The sequence below is a fragment of the Macaca nemestrina genome, chromosome 4 (assembly GCF_043159975.1).
Source record: "Macaca nemestrina isolate mMacNem1 chromosome 4, mMacNem.hap1, whole genome shotgun sequence".
Lineage (NCBI taxonomy): Eukaryota > Metazoa > Chordata > Mammalia > Primates > Cercopithecidae > Macaca > Macaca nemestrina.
This window is the reverse complement of record NC_092128.1, coordinates 130,464,747-130,485,274: the sequence shown is the minus strand read 5'-3', so window position 1 is coordinate 130,485,274 and position 20,528 is coordinate 130,464,747. Positions and strand designations below refer to the sequence as shown.

General features: G+C 35.8%; 1 pseudogene; it reads left to right on the top strand.

Moving 5' to 3' along the window:
- LOC139362914 (putative zinc finger protein 727) overlaps positions 1 to 20,528 on the top strand; it is a 37,329-nt pseudogene that overhangs the window by 11,390 nt on the left and 5,411 nt on the right.

The window sequence follows — 20,528 nt, the reverse complement described above, 5'->3', positions numbered from 1 at the left end:
ATTTTTAGGTGATTTTTGTGTCTTAACGTCTTTTAAGGTTGTTCTTTTATATGTTTTATGTATCTTTTAAAAATTTTCTCCTAGATGTATTTATTGTAGCATATGTCATTTTTCCCCCCTCATTATATTTGCTAAATTTTCATTGGTTTTCTATATAAAAATTATTTAAAAATAATATTGTGGAAAAATATGCATAACATAGAATTTATCATTTTAATCCATTATTAGGTGTACATAGGCTGGGCGCAGTGACTCAGGCCTGTAATCCCAGCGCTTTGTGAGGCTGAGGTGGGCAGATCATGAGGTCAGGAGTTTGAGAACAGCCTGGCCAGTATGGTGAAACCCTGTCTCTACTAAAAAATACAAAAAAAAAAAAAAAAAAAAAAAAAAAATTAGCTGGGCGTGGTGGCACACACCTGTAGTCCCAGCTACTCTGGAGGCTGAGGCAGGAAAATCACTGGAACTTGGGAGGCAGAGGCTACAGTGAGCCAAGATCATGCCACTGCACTCCTGCCTGGGCGACAGACAGAGTGAGACTCCATCTCAAAAAAAAAAAGTGTACATAAAGTGACAATAAAGTACATTCACACTGTTTTGCAACCATAACCACCATTAATGTTCATAATTCTTTTTGTCTTGCAAAGTTAAAACTCTTACATATTTCCCATTCTGCACTGTCTTACAACCAGTGTTCTACTTTCCTTCTCTATGAATTCTACCATTCTCGGTAAACTATGTAAGTGGAATCATACAGTATTTGTTCCTTTGGAATTGGCTTGTTTCAGTTAGCATAATGTCCTCAAGGTTCAGCATGTGTCAAATTTATTTTCCCCTTTAAGACTTAATGATATTTCATTGCATATAAATACCACATTTTGTTTTTTCATTGCTGAAGACGTGGGCTGCTTCCAGCTTTTGGCTATTGTGAATAGTGCTGCCATAAACACAAGCATACAAATATTTCTTCAGTCCCCTGCTTTTAATTCTTTTGGATATATATTTAGTAATGAAATAGCTGGATCATATAATTCTGTGTTCTAAACAGAAGAATGTTCATTTTATGTTTGTTTTTTTCAAGAAATGTCCACATTGTTTTTATAGTGACTGCACCATTTTACATTTGCACCAGGAGTTAAAAAGCATTCTAATTTCCCCCTCTTCTTTATACCACTTGCTCTTTTAGGGATTATGTTGTTTTTTGTGTAATAGCCATTGTCATGTGTGTGAAGTGGTATCTCAATATGACAGAACATTGATTTTTATATTTATTTTATAAACAGGTTTATTTTATTTTCTGCCACTATGCTAAATCTTGGTATTTGTTGAATCCCTTGGGATTCTAGGTATATTATATCATCTACAAATAGAAATTGTGTTTTTATTTTTTTTCCTTTGGGAATTACATTTGATAATGCTATGTACAATATGCCAGGCACTGTTCTAAGAAGTGTTAAGATAGTAACTCGTGACATCAAAATACAGTGTGAGCAGGAGTGAAGACAGACATTTCCAGAATTATGACTGAGAATGTGACAAAAGACATCTAATAGAGAAGGAAGTTGGCTTAAAAAAGGGCCTGAAACTTAACCCCACAATTAGAGTCAACTTTTGTAAGTTACATAGGCTCTTTGTGTCTCACAGCTCATTTGTGAAACAAATCATAACAGATTATTTATTTTATTGTTGAGTATGTTAAGAGGCAGTAATATCCTGACTTGAAAATTAAAATATTTATCACTATAGTTAACTGAGATAGCAGTAATAAGAATATGTCAATTATTGGAATAGATTAAATAATAGTTCATTTAGTAGGAGCATCAGCATTTTAATCCTGCAAAAAATGTACGTCTTTCTGTTTACTCTTTACAAGCTACTTAGTCACTCTTTACTGATTACTAAAAACCTCCTAATTCTTAATAAGGCCTTTCTAGGGCCACCTAATCTTAGTCGTTACCCACACTGTTTATCAGGATTCCCTTCTTTAGCTCCTTCTTTTTTTCCTTATCTTGCCTGGTGCAAACCACAGTTTTGCTCTGGTTTTCTGTCATATATGTTTGGTTAAAGACATCTGCCTTTATGTAAATTCTAACCAATTATAGCTGTGACATTTTCCTTGAAATGTGTAAATTCTGTGAGTTCTTTCTTATTTGAAATCTATATCTTTACCATATTATGGTCACTCATTTGAAGTAATAAACATTTTTAAAAAATACTAGATAAGAAATTTTGAAACACAGCCAACAGAGTTATTTATAACAAATATTAAACTACAGTTGTTTGTTGAGCATGAAACACTTACAATTACATTTCAGTAGGTTCATGCTCTCAAAGTATGTTTTCACAATGTATTTTTAATTAACCTTAAGCAGTACACTGTTTTAAAAATAAAACAAAAAAACTATTCACAATGGCAAAGACATGGAATTAACCCAAATGCCTTTCAACAGTGTACTGGATAAAGAAAATGTGGTACATATGTACCATGGAATACCATGCAGCTGTAAGAAGGAAGAAGATCATGTCCTTCACAAGGACATGGATGGAGCTAGAAGCTGCTATTCTCAGCAAACTAACACAGGAACAGAAAACCAAACACTGCACGCTCTCATACTAGTAAGTGGAAGCTGAATGATGAGATTCATGGACACATTGGGGGAACAACACACCCTGGGTCCTGGCAGGGGGCAGGGAGAGTATCAGGAAGAACAGCTAATGGGTGCTGAGCTTAAGACCTGGATGATAGGTTGATCTGTGCAGCAAACTACCATGACATACCTTTACCTATGTAACAAACCCGCCCATCTGCATATGTGACCCGGAACTTAAAATAGAAGTTCATTTTAAAAAAAAAAGTAAATACCTAAAAGTGGGTGTATTTATAGTACAAACATTCATAATAAACACATACACACAAACTATTTGAAAACAACATAATCTGATTTCTTAATGAGGTTATATTCTGCTTTATATCTTATATATTATAAAATATGGATTCATAGCATAATTGTCAAAAGCTTCCATGTGTTCCTACCACATATCCATTGTGGCTGATTTGTTAATTTTTTTTTTTTTTTTTTTTTTTTTTTTTTTGAGATGGAGTCTCCCTCTGTCGCCCAGGCTGGAGTGCAGTGGCGCCATCTCAGCTCACTGCAAGCTCCGCCTCCTGGGTTCACACCATTCTCCTGCCTTAGCCTCTCCAGTAGCTGGGACTACAGGCGCCGGTCACCACTCCCAGCTAATTTTTTGTATTTTTAGTAGAGATGGGGTTTCACTGTGTTAGCCTGGATGGTTTTTTTTTTTTTTTAATTTGTAAATTTTCCAACAAATCTGGGATAAAAACATCTTCATGCTCATGCTATAATAACTTCTGACAGTGTGCCCTGGATTACTCAAAAGAAAATGGAGTTGTTTTGCTTATGTTTTTGACACTTGGGTCAATCATCTACAACAAATAAGAGGAGCCAAGGACATGTGCTGCCTGTGAGTCACTCAGCAAGTGTCAGGCAGGCCCTGGGCTGAAGGGAGGCTCCAGGTGTCTCAGAAAAGGGGGGTTCTGTTCTACTGCACACACACTGTCACACTGTGAATTGTTTCTGAGATTGCATGTCTCTCCCAAGATCAACAGGAACTGAGGACACATAGGAAATGAGTGATGAGGGCAGATTCCTTCTCCCATTTAGCTACCAGTATGCGATTCTGCCCCCCGGACACATGCACACTACATAATAATGTGCTCACACCCCTCTTAGGACCAATCTCCATGCTCAAGAATTGCAACCACATTTTCTTTGCTCCTAGAGTTTTCAGCCAAACACAAGTGCCTAGAGGACTTTAAACTTTTCCCTGTCCTCAGACCCTGAATTTGTGGCAACAACCTGGTCCATCCACTCAACTGCGCTTCTGAGTCACCTGAATGTAGCCTCTTCTACTTGCACCGACACAGAAATAAACCAGAGCATAACCCTTTCTAAGCCACTATCTGTAGCACAAATTAGTCTTTCTACTAACTCTGGACTGTCCCCTGCCCATAGGTCCTGTAAAACTAAATAATTCAAAATTTAAGCTGTTTGATACTCTAAATTATTCCAGGCCTTAAAGGAATGTAAATACAAGATCTGGGTAATATGACAGGCAGCTGTAACAAGGCAGCTGTCACCTTTGTTTTTCTGTCTATGGATTATACCTACTTCCACATCTGTATTCTTTTGTCAGGTGTTGTAAATGGCTGAAGTGCCCCATGGAAGACCTTTTTTCTTTTCACTATTGACTTTCATTATAGATTAACCTATTACCTATGGCTATTGTATTACCTATGTTTTTTTTTGAGTTGGAGTCTCACTCTGTCACCCAGGCTGGAGTTTAGTGGTATGATCTTGGCTCACTGCAACCTCCGCCTCCTGGGTTCAAGCGATTCTCCTGCCTCAGCCTCCTGAGTAGCTAGGATTACAGGTGCGTGCCACCACGCCTGGCTAATTTTTGTATTTTTAGTAGAGACGGGATTTCACCATGTTGGTCAGGCTGGTCTTGAATTTCTGACCTCATGATCTGCCCGTCTCGGCCTCCCAAAGTGCTGGGATTACAGGCGTGAGCCACCGCACCCAGCCGGCTCTTGCATTGTCTTAAGGTGAAATGTTAAATACACTCTTAGGTTGAAAAGGAAAGAAAAACCAGTTGTAAAAAAAAAAAGGAGGAAAAAGACACTGTAACTGATGAAGTTTTTGTAAATCTTAAACCAGCCTTGTATAGAAAACATTGTAATCTTGTTAAATTTCTTTGTTTTTTTGCCTGTAGAAATAAGAACTCAAGTTTCAGCTATGAAGTACTCATCTCATTTCACTAGAGCCTTTGTCTCCTGGGTGACTGTTTCTAGGTTTTCACTGGAATAAACTCTAGAACTGGATGTTGAGGGTTTATTGATTATTCAAATTATTTCAGATTAACAGTTCTTCATAGCATCTTTCTTCTGCCTTTACTTCCTTACCAAACCCTCTTTCATGTGAAAAATTGTACCCAATGCCACTCCTCAGGTGCCTGATTCAAATGCCTACTAGAAATCAGAGGTCTATGAGTTGAAGATCATGGCCTTAGACTTGGCTGTTGTAAGGGCAAATAAAAATTAGAAATACCAGACTTAATTATTCAACTTGAAGATAAAAGAAGACATTTTGTTCTCCTTTTTAAAAATATTTTAAACAATTTTTATACATAAATTTATTTTGTGTCTCGATTAAATACATGTAAATCATTTACATAGGTAAATAGGACTTTGTCAGTCTTTTTAACTTAGAAATGTCTTTCTCTAGGACCTGGGAACCATTGCTTTGAAATATAAATGGTTTATGTTTCTGTTGGACAGTAGGTAACTTCATAAAATATTATGAAGCCAAGGAAAGCTTATTTTGCTTTTGAATATAGCCAGTTTAAATTTTCATTGAATATACACAATATACAGATAGCCTTCTCAATTACCAGTTTAATTTAGGATAAACTATATATGACAGATTATGCTGTTAAGTCTTCTACTTAAAGACTAAATATGGTGATTTTTATTTCTGCTTTTGTAATCTCAGCAGATTGCCTATGATGCATATCACATTCTGGTTTAATTATGTAATGAAACAATTTTCTTCTACCATTTTAGTGTGTCTCTGAGGTTGGAGATAATTTTGTTTTCAATTATGCTTTAAAAACACTGTACAGAATTACCAAACAGGATATAAACATAGGATGTATGCACAAGGCTTTAGTTCAGAGAGGCTTTTCTCTCTTTGGCTTGCCCGAAAGTCTGCAGGCAGAATATTTCTCTGCCTATTTGTGATATACAGTCCCTTCCAGAGCAGTTCAGCCAGATTTCTAGAAAAATAGTTTCACAGCAGAGCAATCAGCCATTCCAGCTCCATCTTTCAATGCACTTGGCATTTTCAGATCTGAAAGTAATTCCAACACCATGGGACCCTGAGTCTCAAACCTTTCGCCAATGGGCTAACATTTTGCAAATTTTGTTTATCTTTTCAAAAAACTAACTTTTCATTATGTTTATCTTTTCATATTTTGTTTTATATTCATTTATTTCTGTTATAATTTTTCTTCTAATTTTGGGTTTGGTTTGCTCTTTTCTAGTTCTATACAATACATCAATAGTTTATTTGGAGATTTTTTAAAAACTTTTTTTGATGTAGGCACTTATTGCTATAAACCTAAGTACTTCTTTCACTCTATTCATAGTGTTGTTATGTTTTTATTTTCATTTTTTTCAAGAACATTTGAATTTTTTCGTAATTTCTGTATTGGCCCACCAGTCACTCAGGAGCATGTTTTAATTTCTGTATGTTTGTATAGTTTCCAAAGTTTTTTCTGTGATTTCTAGTTTTATTCTATTATCATCAGAGAAAATACCTGATATAATTTTATTTGGGGGGAGATTATTTTAAGAGTTATTTTGTGACCTAACATATGGTCTATCCTTGAGAATAACCCAGGGACTGAGGTGTAGAATTTGTATTCTGTAGCTTCTTGATGAAATGCTTTGTAAATATCTATGAAGTCTGTTTGGTTCACAGTGCAGATTAAGTCCAATGTTTATTTGTTGGTTTTATTATCTGGATGATCTGTCCACTGCTGAAAGTGGGTTGTTGAAATCTCTAGCTATTATTGTATTGGGATTGATCTCTCTTTAGCTCTAATATTTATTTCATATATCTGAGTTCTTCTGTGTTAGGTGCGTATAAATTTGCAATTGTCATATTCTCTTGCTGAATTGACCACTTTATTATAATATAATAACTTTTATTGTCTTTTTTTATGGTTTTTTTCTTGAAATCTGTTTTGTTTAATGTAAGTATAGCTATTCCTGCTCTTTTTTGGTTTTCATTTGCATGGAATATCTTTTTCTATCCCTTCATTTTCAGTCTTTCTTCATCTTTATAGGTGAAGTGTGTGTCTTGTAGGAAACAGATTGTTGGGTCTTGTTTTTATTTTTACCCACTTGGCCAATCTATGTCTTTTGATTGGGGAGTTAAATTAATTTACATTCAGTGTTAATAAGTAAAGACTTATGTCTGCCATTCTGTTATCAGATTTCTTGTTGTGGTATTTTCTCTTTTTCTCTCCTTTTCTCCCATTTGTCCTTTCTTTTGGTAAAGATGATTTTATCTAGTGGTATGTTTTATTTTTTGATTTTCTGTATGTGTGTCTATTGTAAGTTTTTTGATTTCAGGTTACCACAAAGCTTGCAAATAACATCTTATAACCCATTATTTTAAACTGATGGCAACTTAACACTTGCTGTAAAAATGAACAAACAAGCAAAGAGAAAAACTAATAAAAAATACAGTTTAACTTTTTCTCCCAACTTTTTAACATTTTGTTGTTTCTGTTTATATCTTATTATACTGTCTATGTTTTAAACTTGTGGTAGTTAGTATTTTGAATATAACAGCCTCAAAAGTAGAAATATAAGAGTTATGGCCTTAAAAAGGAGGTAAAGAAAGAGTTATTTTTAATAATTTTAAGTATAGACTAATCTTTTAGTCTTCTCAAAATATGAATAGTTTACACACCACATTTACAGTGCTAGAAGATTTTGTGTTTGTCTGTGTCCTTCATATTACCAGTGAGTTTTGTACCAGATGTTTTCTTGTTGCTCATTAATGTCCTATTCTTTTAGACTGAAGAACTGCCTTTAGCATTTTTTGTAGGACAGGTCTGGGGCGGTTAATAAAATCTCTCAGCTTGTTTATCAGTTTTCTTTTTTAAAAAATAGTTGAAATATATTTTTGATGGATGTATTATTCTAGGATAAAAGATTTTTCCTTCAGTATGTTAAGTATGTCATGTCACCATCTCCTGGCCTGTAGGATTTCCACTGAAGAGTCCATGGTCAAACATGTTGGTACTTGTTTGAATGTTGTTTCTTTTCTCTTGCTGCTTTCAGAATCCTTTATCTTTGACCTTTGAGAGTTTTATTATTAAAGACCTTCAGGTAGTCATATTTAAGTGAATTGTGCTTAGTATTCTATAAGCGTCTTATACTTGAATATTAATTTTTTAGGTATGGGAAGTTCTCGTTATACCTTTGAATAGACTTTCCACCCAGAACTTTTTCTCTACCCCTTGCAGGCCATAACTCTTAGCCCTCTCGAGGCTATTCTTTTCAAATAACCTGTGTTCAAACTCACTAATTCTTTCTTCTGCTTGATCAATTCTGCTGTTGAGAGACTCTGATGCATTCTTCAATGTCATTTGAAGCACCAGAATTTTTGCTTGATACTTCAAAATGATTTTAATCAATTTGTTAAGTTTATTGGATCAGATTCTGAATTTTTTTGTTGTTATTTTGAATTTTGCTGAGCTTTTTCAAAACAGCTGTTTTGAATTTCCTATCTGAAAGGTTACATATCTCTGTCTCTCAGGATTTACACACTAGTGCCTTATTTAGTTTTAATGAGGTTGTGTTTTCCTGAATAGTCTTAATTTTTGTGGATGTTCATTGATGTCTGGGCATTAATGAGTTAGGTGTTTATTTTAATCTTTGCAGTCTGGGCTTTTTAATACTTTCTTAGAAAGGCTTTCCAATTATTCAAAGGGAATTGAGTGTTATAGTCTAAGTCTTTGATCATTGCAGTCATATCTGCATTAGGGGACACCCCAACCTGAATAACACAGTGATGCTTGGAGACTTGTAGAGGCACCACCTTGGTGGTCTTAGGTAAGAACCAAGAGAGTCTCTGGGTTACCAGGCTGACTCTTTTTCTGTTTTTTTATATTCTGTCAAATAAATGGAATTTCTGTCTCCGTGCTGAGCTGCCTGGAGCTGGGGTGGGTGTAACACAAGCACCCCTGTGGCCACCATTACTAAGACTACACTAAGTCAGACCCAGAGCCAACAAAGGACTGGCTCTCACATAAGGCCCAGAGTGACCACTACCTAGCTATCGCTGATATTCACTCCAGACCCAAGTTCTCTTCAGTCAGTAGGTGGTGAATCCAGCCAGTCTCATGTCCTTTCCTTCAAAGCAGTGAGCTCTGTTACCCACCCTAGGCTGGGGAGAGCAAAATGCCATTTGATAGGAAGAACATGGAGTCAGAAACCTTAGGAATCTACTTGGTGCCTTATTCTGCTGCGGCTTAGCTGGCATTGAGGCCATGAGACAACATCCTTCCTACTCTTTTCTCTCCTTTCTCAAGCATAAGAAGCCACTCCTCATGGTCACTACCACCCAGAGCCCGTAGCAAGTACTGCTAGGCTACTGCTGATATCCAGTGAGGACCCTGGGGCTCTTCAGTCAGCTTGTGGTGAACTCTGCCTGGCCTGCTTCTTTTGCTTCAGGGAAGTGAGTTTTTTTCTGGCCCAGGGTAGTTCCAGAAATGTCATCCAGGAGCCAAGGCCTGAAATCAGAGACCTCAAGAGCTATCTTGTTACTGCTACCTCACTATGGCCGAGCTGGTAATCAAGCTTCAAGACAAAGTCTCTTTTCTCTTCCCTCTCTTTTCCTCAAGCAGGAGTCTCTCCACATGGCGGCCACAGCTTGGATTGCACTGCACTGGGTCTCACCACCCAGGGGCTGCAGCAAATACTACTTGGTTACTGCTGATGTTTATTCGTGGCCCAAGGTGATGAATCTGCCAGAACTGGTATCTTCCCTTCAAGGCAGTGTGTTCTCTTCTGGCCCAGGCTATGTCTAGAACTGTCACCCAGGAACTAAGTCCTAGAATGGGGGCCCTCAGGGCTTTTTCTGGTGCTGTATTCTACTGTGGCTGAGATGATGTCCAAGTTGCAGGACAAAGTCTTCTTTACTCTTCTTTCGCCTCTCCTCAAGTAGAAAGAAAGATTTTCTCCTGGAGCTGTGAACTGCACTGCCTGTGCCTGGGGTAAGGATGATGCAGGCACTTTCTTGGCCATCCCAGTTGGCATCTCACAAAACCAGGATTTGCCCAGAAATTGCAGTCCCAGTGGCTTACACTGCCTTTCAAGTTTATTTAGAACCCCAGAGTGCTTTAGCCCATGGTGATGGGGCTACCTGAAACCCAGGTTTTGATTACTGAAATGGACACTTCCTCTCTGACTATGGCTAGTCTGAGTGCTTCATCCGTAGGCTCTGGTTGAATTCTGCCCTATGTTGCTTTCTGCTGTGACATGCAGCACTGAGTTTTACTGCAGTCTCACAATCACTGTGCTCTCTCTTCTGTAAGCCCACGGATTTTTCTCTCTCTGCCAAGCTGCACTGCCCGGGAATGGAGGAGGGGTGCTGTTGGCAATGAATGGCTTTCTTGTCTACCCTCTTGAGTGCCTCTTTCATGTGATGCTAAAGCTAAAACTAGGTCCTGTGACCACTCCCCAGAGTTTTGCTCTTATGAAGATGCTTATTTTGGTAGTCATTCTATTTGGTGTTTTATTCCGGGGATGGTTGCTGGAGGGTGCTATTTAGTCATCTTGTTCCACTTCCCCTGCAGCCATGTTGTTTGAATTAAGTGCTGCATGTGAGGCTAAGGTGAGCCCAGGGTCAACCATGAGTGCTTTCAGATACATTCACGAGAGGTGAGTTTAGTTTTAGTCCCAAATAAAGATCATAGAGACTGCTCTGCTTGGGTTTGGTAGGGGCAGGTCAATGCGACCCGTATTCCCATTGCTGCAGTAGAAATTGCTGGCATCTGTGGCAGAGAAGGGCAGTGAGTATTGGAAAGGGGGAACTCACATTTTGTTTTTATACAGGAGTTTACTGGTTCTGAACCTCTCCTGTGATAAAGGACAAACAAAGGCAGACTTTATCTGCAATTCTAGGTCCTTCTGCCTGTGGGTGTAGTGGTTTCAAGGGAAGGAGTTTCACTGATGCTTCAAAGGTGTATTCTCAAGAAACGGGTTTAATTTGTGCAGATAATCACACCTGGAAGGGATCACAGAGAAGGAAGAGAAAAAGAAATGGCTTATTCTGGGGTGACTGTGTGTCAGGTCAGAGACTGTGTCCACTTTTTCTTCTGAAATATCATGTGTGTAGAACTTGCAAATGTTTACTTCTCTACTTGTGATATTCTTGCCTAATCAGTTTAACTCCTTTTTCACTTTTTATTCTCATACTAGTCAGGGGGCTCTGAGAAATACTATTTACTTATATACTAGAGCCTTCTCTTTATTCCATATATCCCAGGTCTTAATAAGCCATGAAAAAATTGTCACCATGAATTTAGCCTGCAACATTACAAATGTTCCTTTTGTGGCTGTAGATCCTGGAAAGGTGTCGATGCCCAAGATTCTTGTTTGAGATGGGATCAGGTCCTTGATTATCAGTGAAGGAGACCATATACTGTTTAGCTTCCATTAAATTTATGCAAAACGGCTTATAAAAACGCACATTTAATGAGAATGTTCTTTACTGCCCAGGATAACTCAGAAAGTTCTGAATAAAAAATAATTAGAAGAGACTTCTTCTCTAGTATGCTAAAGCAAGGAAATAAGAGAGGACACAAACAAATAGAAAAAAATTCCATGCTCATGGATTGGAAAAATCAATATCGTGAAAATGACCCTACTGTCCAAAGTAATTTATAGATTAAATGCTATTCCCATCAAGCTACCTTTGACTTTCTTTGCAGAATTAGAAAAAAACTACTTTAAATTTCATATAGAACCAAAAAAGCCCATATAGCCAACACAATCCTAAGCAAAAAGTACAAAGCTGGAGGCATCACGCTACCTGACTTCAAACTATACTACAAGGCTACAGTACCCAAAATAGCATGGTACTTGTACCAAAACAGATAATATAGACCAATGGAACAGAACAGAGGCCTCAGAAATAATACCACACATCTACAACCATCTGATCTTCGACAAACCTGACGAAAACAAGCAATGGGAAAAGGATTCCCTGTGTAATAAATGGTGCTGGGAAAACTGCTTAGCCATAATGCAGAAAAAAAAACTGGACCTTTTCTTTACACCTTATAGAAAAATTAAGTCAAGATGGATTAAAGACTTAAATGTAAAACCATAAAAACCTTAGAAGAAAACCTAGGCTTTAGGACATAGGCATGGGCAAAGACTTCATGACTGAAATACCAAAAGCAATAGCAACAAGAGCCAAAATTGACAAATGGGATCTAATTAAAGAGCTTCTGCACAGCAAAATAAACTGTCATCAGAGTGAACATGCAGCCTAAAGAATGAGAGAAAATTTTTGCAATCTATCCATCTGACAAAAGGCTAATATCCAGAATCTACAAGGAACTTAAACAAATTTACAAGAAAAAAAAAACCCATCAAAAAGTAGGCAAAGGATATGAATAGACACTTCTCAAAAGCTCGTCATCACTGGTCATTAGAGAAATGCAAATCAAAACTGCAGTGAGATAGTATCTCATGCCAGTCAGAATGGTGATCATTAAAAAGTCAGGAAACAGATGATGGCGAGGATGTGGAGATATAGGAACACTTTTATGCTATTCTTGGGAGTGCAAATTGGTTCAACCATTGTGGAGGACAGTGTGGCAATTCCTTAAGGATCTAGAATCAGAAATACCATTTGACCCAGCAATCCTGTGATTGGATTATAAATCATTCTATAAAGACACATACACATGTATGTTTATTGCAGCACTATTTATAATAGCAAAGACTTGGAACCAGCCCACATGCCTATCAATGATAGACTGGATAAAGAAAATGTGGCACATAAACACTATGGGATACTATGCAGCCATAGAAAAGAGTGTTCTTTGCTGGGATATGAATGAAGCTGGAAGCCATCATTCTCAACAGACTAACACAGGAACAGAAAACCAAACACCGCATGTTCTCACTCATAAGTGGGAGTTGAACAATGAGAACACATGGACACAGGAAGGGGAATATCACACACCAAGGGCTGTCAGGGGATTGGGGACAAGGGGAGGGAGAGCATTAGGACAAATACCTAACACATGTGGAACTTAAAATGTAGATGACAGGTTGATGGGTGCAGCAAACCACCTTGACACATGTATACCTATGTAACAAAACTACACGTTCTGCACATGTATCCCAGAACTTAAAAAAAAAAAGAAATTTAACCAAAAAAGACAAAGACTTATTTATACACACCATTAGAGATTACAGAACATGGGAGATATTTGTAGCTTAAGTTTTTGCTTAAAACTGATGTTTCTTCATGACTAGACTCAGATTAAGTTGATCCTTTTTTGTGTTAATAATAGCACAGTAGTGTCATATCCTTCTTTGTTAATCAGCACCTGATACAAATTTCTTTTAATACAGTTGATCTTCATTTATTTACTTGGTAAATATGTTCTTTGACTTTTTTTTTCACTCTAGGGTTAATTATTTTACTATTTATTTTTAATAGGTACTTTGGGGAGTTTTAGCAAGTGATGTGCAAGAACAAGATTAAACCACATTTAATCTGATAGCTCTTCTTACCTTCTCTTTGCATATAGCTTCCTATGGAAAACGAAGGCTCTCATCTTTCTTTATTGGCCAAATAAACTAAACACCTAGGCTGTGCCACTTAGTGAATTTTTGACAAAATATTTTCCTTGGGCCAGAAGCAGTGATACCACTGGCAAACTATTTATCAATTCAGAAACTCAAGCTTTACCCTAGATCTTCAGAGTCAAAATCTACATTTTAACAAGATCTCCTGTTCATTGATTTGAGAATAAGATTTGAGAAGTATGCTTTTAACTCACCATGAAGTTTCCATTTGGGAAGTATAGACAACTCATCTTGTATTATGTAAATATAGCATTAAGAAATGTACATGCCTGTGTTAATGTCCTTTATTTTATACAGTATCATCAAGAAAAGTATTGTATATCCACTGGTTTCATGATCTTATGCCATCTTTTCTCAGAGTTAAAAATACATTAGAGAATATTTCTGTGCTAGAAAGTATCCTATTAGATAACTTCGGTAACTCATGTAAGTCAGAACCAGCTCTCTTTACTCTCATTTTACCTGATGTCAAATCAAGAATTCTTTCTATGGTCACTTGGTAAATATGTTTTGTTTTTCAGAGAGTGTTGACATTCAGGGATGTGGCCGTAGAATTCTCCCCAGAAGAGTGGGAATGCCTGGACTCTGCTCAGCAGCATTTGTATAGGGATGTGATGTTAGAGAACTACAGAAACCTGGTCTCCTTGGGTGAGAATAACTCCAATATACAACTCACATTCTACATTAAATATTTTATTGTTCTTTTTGTTTTTGTTTTTTTTTGGGGGTTTTTTTTTTTTGGAAGTTCTGCTTTGCGTAAGTGAGTTCCAGAATCCTGCTTCAAAAAGAAAAAATTGGGTATCTGTTCAGGTAGAAAATACAAGCTTTAAGATGTTTCATCTCAACATTAATCTTTCCCTTTTTTGAGCTCATCTGTATACTTCAGTCTAAATTAGTGGTAATATCAGAAATTTAATAGCATAAAATATTGTTACCCACACTTAAAAATGCAATTTTCACAACTGACTTTTGATTCAGTATTACTGGGTAATAGAGCTGAGAACTCACAAATTTAAAATGCTTTCTAAATATTCTAAAGTTCATATTACGAAACAGTAAATTGGAATTAATTTTCTAGAGTCTTCTATAATATTCTTTCTTCTCTACTGAGCACAGCATAGTACAAGATTGGTAATCGGATTATCCTAGCAAGAGTCATGTTATTTTTTTCTATTAAAACAGGTCTTGCTATCTTTAAGCCAGACTTGATTACCTGTCTGGAGCGAAGAAAGCCCTGGAATGTGAAGAGACAGAAGACAGTAGCCAAACACCCAGGTAGGTGGGAGTGAATGAAGCAAATGACACAAATGACGGAACCCAATGTCAAGGAGGAAGCCAGACCTTTAAACATGCTTCCAGAAACTCTGCTCCAGTGGAAATAGTTTCTGAGAAGCCTTCATTTCTTTCTCTCGCTTTAACATAGGGGAATTTTTTGTCCCGTTCTTGTGAATTTTCCAAGCACTGTACTTTCCCTTCAGTAATGTGCTTTGTTGTTGTTGCTGTTTTTTTGTTTTTTTTTTCTTTGAGTTTACAGTGTTAATGAAAGTCTTTTTCATGGCTTAAAAGAAAATGTGTCATTTGACTGCTTTTCCATTGCTTGGGAGAAACAGCAATATCAGTATTTTTGAGAAACTCTATATTAAACCATTTTTTAAGTTCTCTTTTTGGATAATGTCTAAATATATAAGTTTTGGGATAATTGCAGTTTGGATCAGAAATCCCAGGAACACCACAAAAAGATGTATGCTTGCTGGTTTATAATTTTCTATTCTCTGGAGGCTTCAAATGTGATTTTATGGAAATTTATACTCAGTAATTATATCAAAACAGTAAGCATCTCCCTAAATGAAACAACTCTAAAATTGTGTTACTTCAAATATTATTCTTTTCATATAAGCAAATATTGGTAAATGTGGCCAAAGTCCTTAACTGTAATATAGTTCAGTGTATCTACTTCATACATTTATTAAATATACTATGTCACTGGGGAGCTTGAAACATTGCTGAGTACGTATTAAACTCTCAATTTTAACTTTATTTTAAATAATATCATTTTGTGATTTTATTTAGTATAAAGCTTACTGTGACTCATTCATATGTGTATATATTTATAAACACATTTATGTATGCATATGACACATGTATATAATCTCAGTAACAAATTTTTTTCACAAATAATCGAATACCTATATATTGTATACAGTGTATTGATTTTATATCTGTATACATAATGAAATGATTAATACAATCAAATTAGTGAACAAACACATTTATGACCTTACATACTTACCTTTTTGTAGTGAGAACAATTAAGATCTCTCAGCAAATTTTCAGCATACCTAACAGTATTACTTTCTATAGTCATAAAGCTGTACATTAGGCTACCATAACTTATTTGTCTTTAACTGAACATTTGTACCATTTGAACAACATGTCCCACTTTCCCCACCTCCAGGGCCTAGCACTCACCTCTGTACTCTCTTCTAGGAGTCCAACCTTATATTCTCCATAGAAGTGAGATTATACTTTGTGTTTCTTTCATGTTTCACTTAGCATAATGTTATCTAGGTCCATCCATGTTGTGGAAATGGCAGGGTTTTATTACTTTTTATGGCTGAATAATATTCTGTTTTGTATATATACCATGTTTTCTTTGTGCAGTCAGTTTCCACAAACACTTTAGATTGCTTTCCTATCTTGACAATTGCAAAAAATGCTTCGATGAACACGGAGCTGCTGGTATTTCTTTGAGATAGTAAATTTATTGTATATGCAGACATGAGATAGCTAAATTGTACAGTAGTACTATTTAAAAAATTTTTAAAGAACCTTCATACTGGTTTTCATAATGTCTCTAAAAAATTACACATCACCATGAAGGTAAAGCATTTCTTTTCTTTAATATATTCTTGTCAACACTTGTTATAAATCTTCTTTTTGATATTAGCAATCCTGACAGATATAAAGTAGTATCTTACCATGAATTTAATTTGCATCTGCCAGATTGGTGACATTGAGCACCTTTCTATATACCTGTTGCCCCATTAAATGTTTTCATGAATAAACATTTAGTCTTTGGCTTATCTTTTACATCTTGTTATTATTATTATTATTATTATAGTTGTTACCTTTTATTTGTATGAGTTTCTTATATATTTTTGATTCTAACCACTTATCAGGTATGGTTTTCTTATTCTATTTTTTTTTTTTTTTGGTTGTGCAGAAGTGTTTCAGTTTGATGCAGCTTAATTTGTCTGTATTTGCTTTTATTGCTGTGCTTTTGCTGTCGTATCCCAAAACTTATTTTGAAGACCAATATTAAGGTTTTTTAATATGTTTTCTTTTAAGATTATTAAGAATTTTGTCATACATTAGAGTCCTTATTTTATATTTAGTTAATTTTTAAATACAGTGTAAGAAAAATGGTCTAATTTTATTCTTTTACTTGTGGGTATTCCCTTTTCCCAGCCCTAATCATGGAAGAGACTGTACTTTCTGCATAGTGTATTCTCAGTGCCTCAGTGTCAAAGATTGGTTGATCTTACAAGGATGGATTTGTTTCTGGGCTCTCCATTTTGCTCCACTGATATCAATGTGCATTTTTATGCACAGATCATGCTGTTTTTATTACAATAGTCTTCAAATGTAGTTTAAAATCAGAAAGTATAATGTCCCTAGCTTTGTTTTTAATTCTCAGAACTGCTTTGGCTACTCAAAGTTTCTTGTAATTCCATATAAATTTTAAGATTGCATTTTCTATTACTTTGAAAAATTTTACTAAAATTTTAATAAGGGATTTATTGAATCTAAATTTTCCAATTTTATAGACTTATTTCAGCAGATAAAAATCTTATCTTGGGTCAATTAGCTGATAGAATCTTTTTGGGTATGCAGTGCAGAGGGGTTATACGTGGGTCACATGGCTACTTCTTGTTCTGTTGTGGAGTTTGCCTTTTGTGGGTTTGTTACCAGGAGCCTGGGTAGTTGTTAATCATGTGTTATTTCTTGGCAGACTGAATTGTGTTTAGGACTTTGATCTGTAGGGCTAGCTCTAGGGCAATGTTGTGCTTTAGGGTTGGTATGTGGTGGGCCTGATGTGTGTTTCTTACTGAGTATGTGGCAGGATTTCCCCAGGTCACTCTCTGTGTACTTAGGTTGGCAGAACTGGCCACAAACTGTGACTATCCATGCTGAAACTGAGTCACTGAACTGTTTCAGAGAGCACAGTAAAGGCCAAGGTCTGCAGACCTACCGCTGTAACCACAAATAGGCATCTTTCTCTGGGACCCTGGATGTGCAGAACCATTCCTAGACTATGGGTGGAAGGAACTGGAGATGGTTATGGAGTCACGGCAGAGTTTTAACTGGGGTCAAAATAGGTGACCCATTTCTTAGTCTGCAGCCAAGACCAAGGGTTTTCACGTTTGCCACCTGAATGAGGTCCTGCCTTTTCGAAATGACTCCAATCAATCTTTAGCCCTAGCAGGTTTTAAAACCCTCTCCCTGAAAAACAAAATTATTATGATGGTCTCTTTGAGAAGGGGTCTCACCATATCACCCAGGCTGGTCTCAAACTCCTGGCCTAAAATGATGCTGCTTCTGCCTTAGCCTACAAAGTTGTTAGGATTACAGGTGTGAACCACCATGTCTGTCAACATAATGGACTCCGTGTAGTATTTCTTATAAGACTCTTCTAAGGGTAATGAACACCCTTACCTTTTGTTCATATTAGAAAGTCTTTATTTTTTTCTTATTGTTAAAGTAAATTTCTCCCAGATTAAGTATCCTTGGTTGGTAGCATTTTTTTTTCATCACCTTGAAATTTGGGAAGTTCTTAGTCCCTTTTTTCTTCAAATAACCTCTCTACCTACGACTTTTCCCTTGCATTCTTCTTCAAAGAATCCTTTCATGAATATATTGGTCTCCTTAATGATATCTAATAAGTTACATATTCCATGTTGATGTTTTTCAATTTTTTTTGTTTTTGTTTTTCATGACTCAATATTTATAAATAACATGTCTTTAGTTTTCTGATTTTCGTTTTCTGGTCAATTATTCTGTTGTGACTCTACACAGTTTTTCAACAATTATTTCTCTGTTCCACAATTTCTTCTGGGTTCTTTTGTTTTTGTTCTTATTGAGCATACTTAGTATCATTATTTTGACATCTTTGTCAGATAATGCAAAGATCTTCTTTTCTTAAGGATTGAGTTTTGGAAATTTATTTCTTCAAATGGGGTATATTTTCTTTTTTTATGTCATGTGATCCTTTTATGAAATTTGGAAACTTGAAAACAGCCATCTAATCTAATATTTAAAGACTTGCTTAAAGACTGGCTACAGCAGTGAGCCAGGCTTGACAAACATGTTCTCATTTGTGTCTTTGGACTTTTGTGTGTAATTTCTAAGTTAAGGAGATTTTTTTTCTTGTTTTCTTTTCAGATCCTATAATTTTTTGCTTCCCTGGTTGACTGTGGCATTGCAGTTCCTCTACTATTGCAACAAGCATTCATCTTTCATCTAGTACATGCAAGCTATAATTCTCATTACTCCAGCATTTTCATATTAAGGGAGATTAGACCATCTCCTATAATTTCAGAACTTTAAACAGACCCACTGTTCTAGATCTCTCCTGAGGGTAATACTGGGAGTTGATTGTGCTTTACTTAGCCCAGTTGCTGTTGAGGGAAAGAAAGGTTGTGCTGGAAAGTCTTTAAGCTAGACCTGGTTACCTTCTGCAGCATAGAAAATATTACTGGAATTTGAGAAGAGTGGAGAGAATAGCCATACACTCAGATAGGTATGAATGATTTAGCAGATAACATATGTGAAATGTCCAAAGGTGAAGGAGAAAACAAGAGTTTAAAATGTGGATTGGGAAGCTGTTCTCCAATGGAATTGATTCTTGAAAAGCCTCTTACTGTCACAGAAGAAAATCGTTTGATGTATGCTTATTAGGCTTTTGAATTCTCTTAAGTCTTCAGTTCATTTAATAATCTGCTGGTGCATTCACAGTGAGAGACAAACTCCTCTTTTTATGTTGTGAGGTTCTAAATGATCTAACTGCTCTTCTGTTTCTTTGAGGGATCTGGAAAATTTGTGCAAATTTTTGGAGACCACTATGTTAAGCTGTTTTTAAAAATCTGTTTGTGCCTTATGTTAGACATCTGTGAGAGAAGTAGGAAGACATTGAGATTTGGTCAAGAGATTTGAGAGAGGCTAGGGACAGATGTCATATGTTTTCTGCTTTATAATTTCCAGTCAATTCATTATACAGAAAATGAAAGTGAGAACTTTTATCAGAGCCTAAAGCATCTGATTAAGTATAAGAAAATCTAAACACCTATTTCACTTTGAAAGTATCTTTTTTAAAGCAGGAACTAAGTTTAGAAATTTAAATGCTATATGGCAAATACCTCTACTGTGGAATAGTTGATTTTATCTACCCAGCTCACAGAATTCCTAAAAACACTAATACCATAGGTTACTTAGAACACTGTCCAGCATATAATTTCCAAATTGTTACCTATTAATAACTATTATTTTTTAAATTTTATCTTTACTATGAAGATTCCTAGGGCTGTGTCCTATATATGTATTTTTTCTTTCTGGTTTGCTGTACACCAACTATGCCTGTAATTTCACAAGTTCTGAGCTAATGTGCTTAAATGTATGTTATATGAAAAGTGAATTAGATAATTAATAGGCACACCACATATATTAAAATCTTTTTTATATGTTTATGTTTACTACATACAAAAAGTTATCAGTATTTTCATCAACTTTTCTCAAACTTTGTCTACATAATTGTATAAACTTATTTCTAATTGTTCATTTTATTTTATATCATATTGTACTATATTTATGTTGTTTATATTATTTAGTAATGTAATGCTTTGCTTTGCTTCCAAAGGTCACCTTATTGCCTTTACATTTTGTGCTAAAATAGCAGCTATATATTAATGACATAATAGATATGTCCAGTGTTAAGAGCCTATTTCTTCATATTTTCTCATCAAAGTTTTTTATGAATGATTGTAAT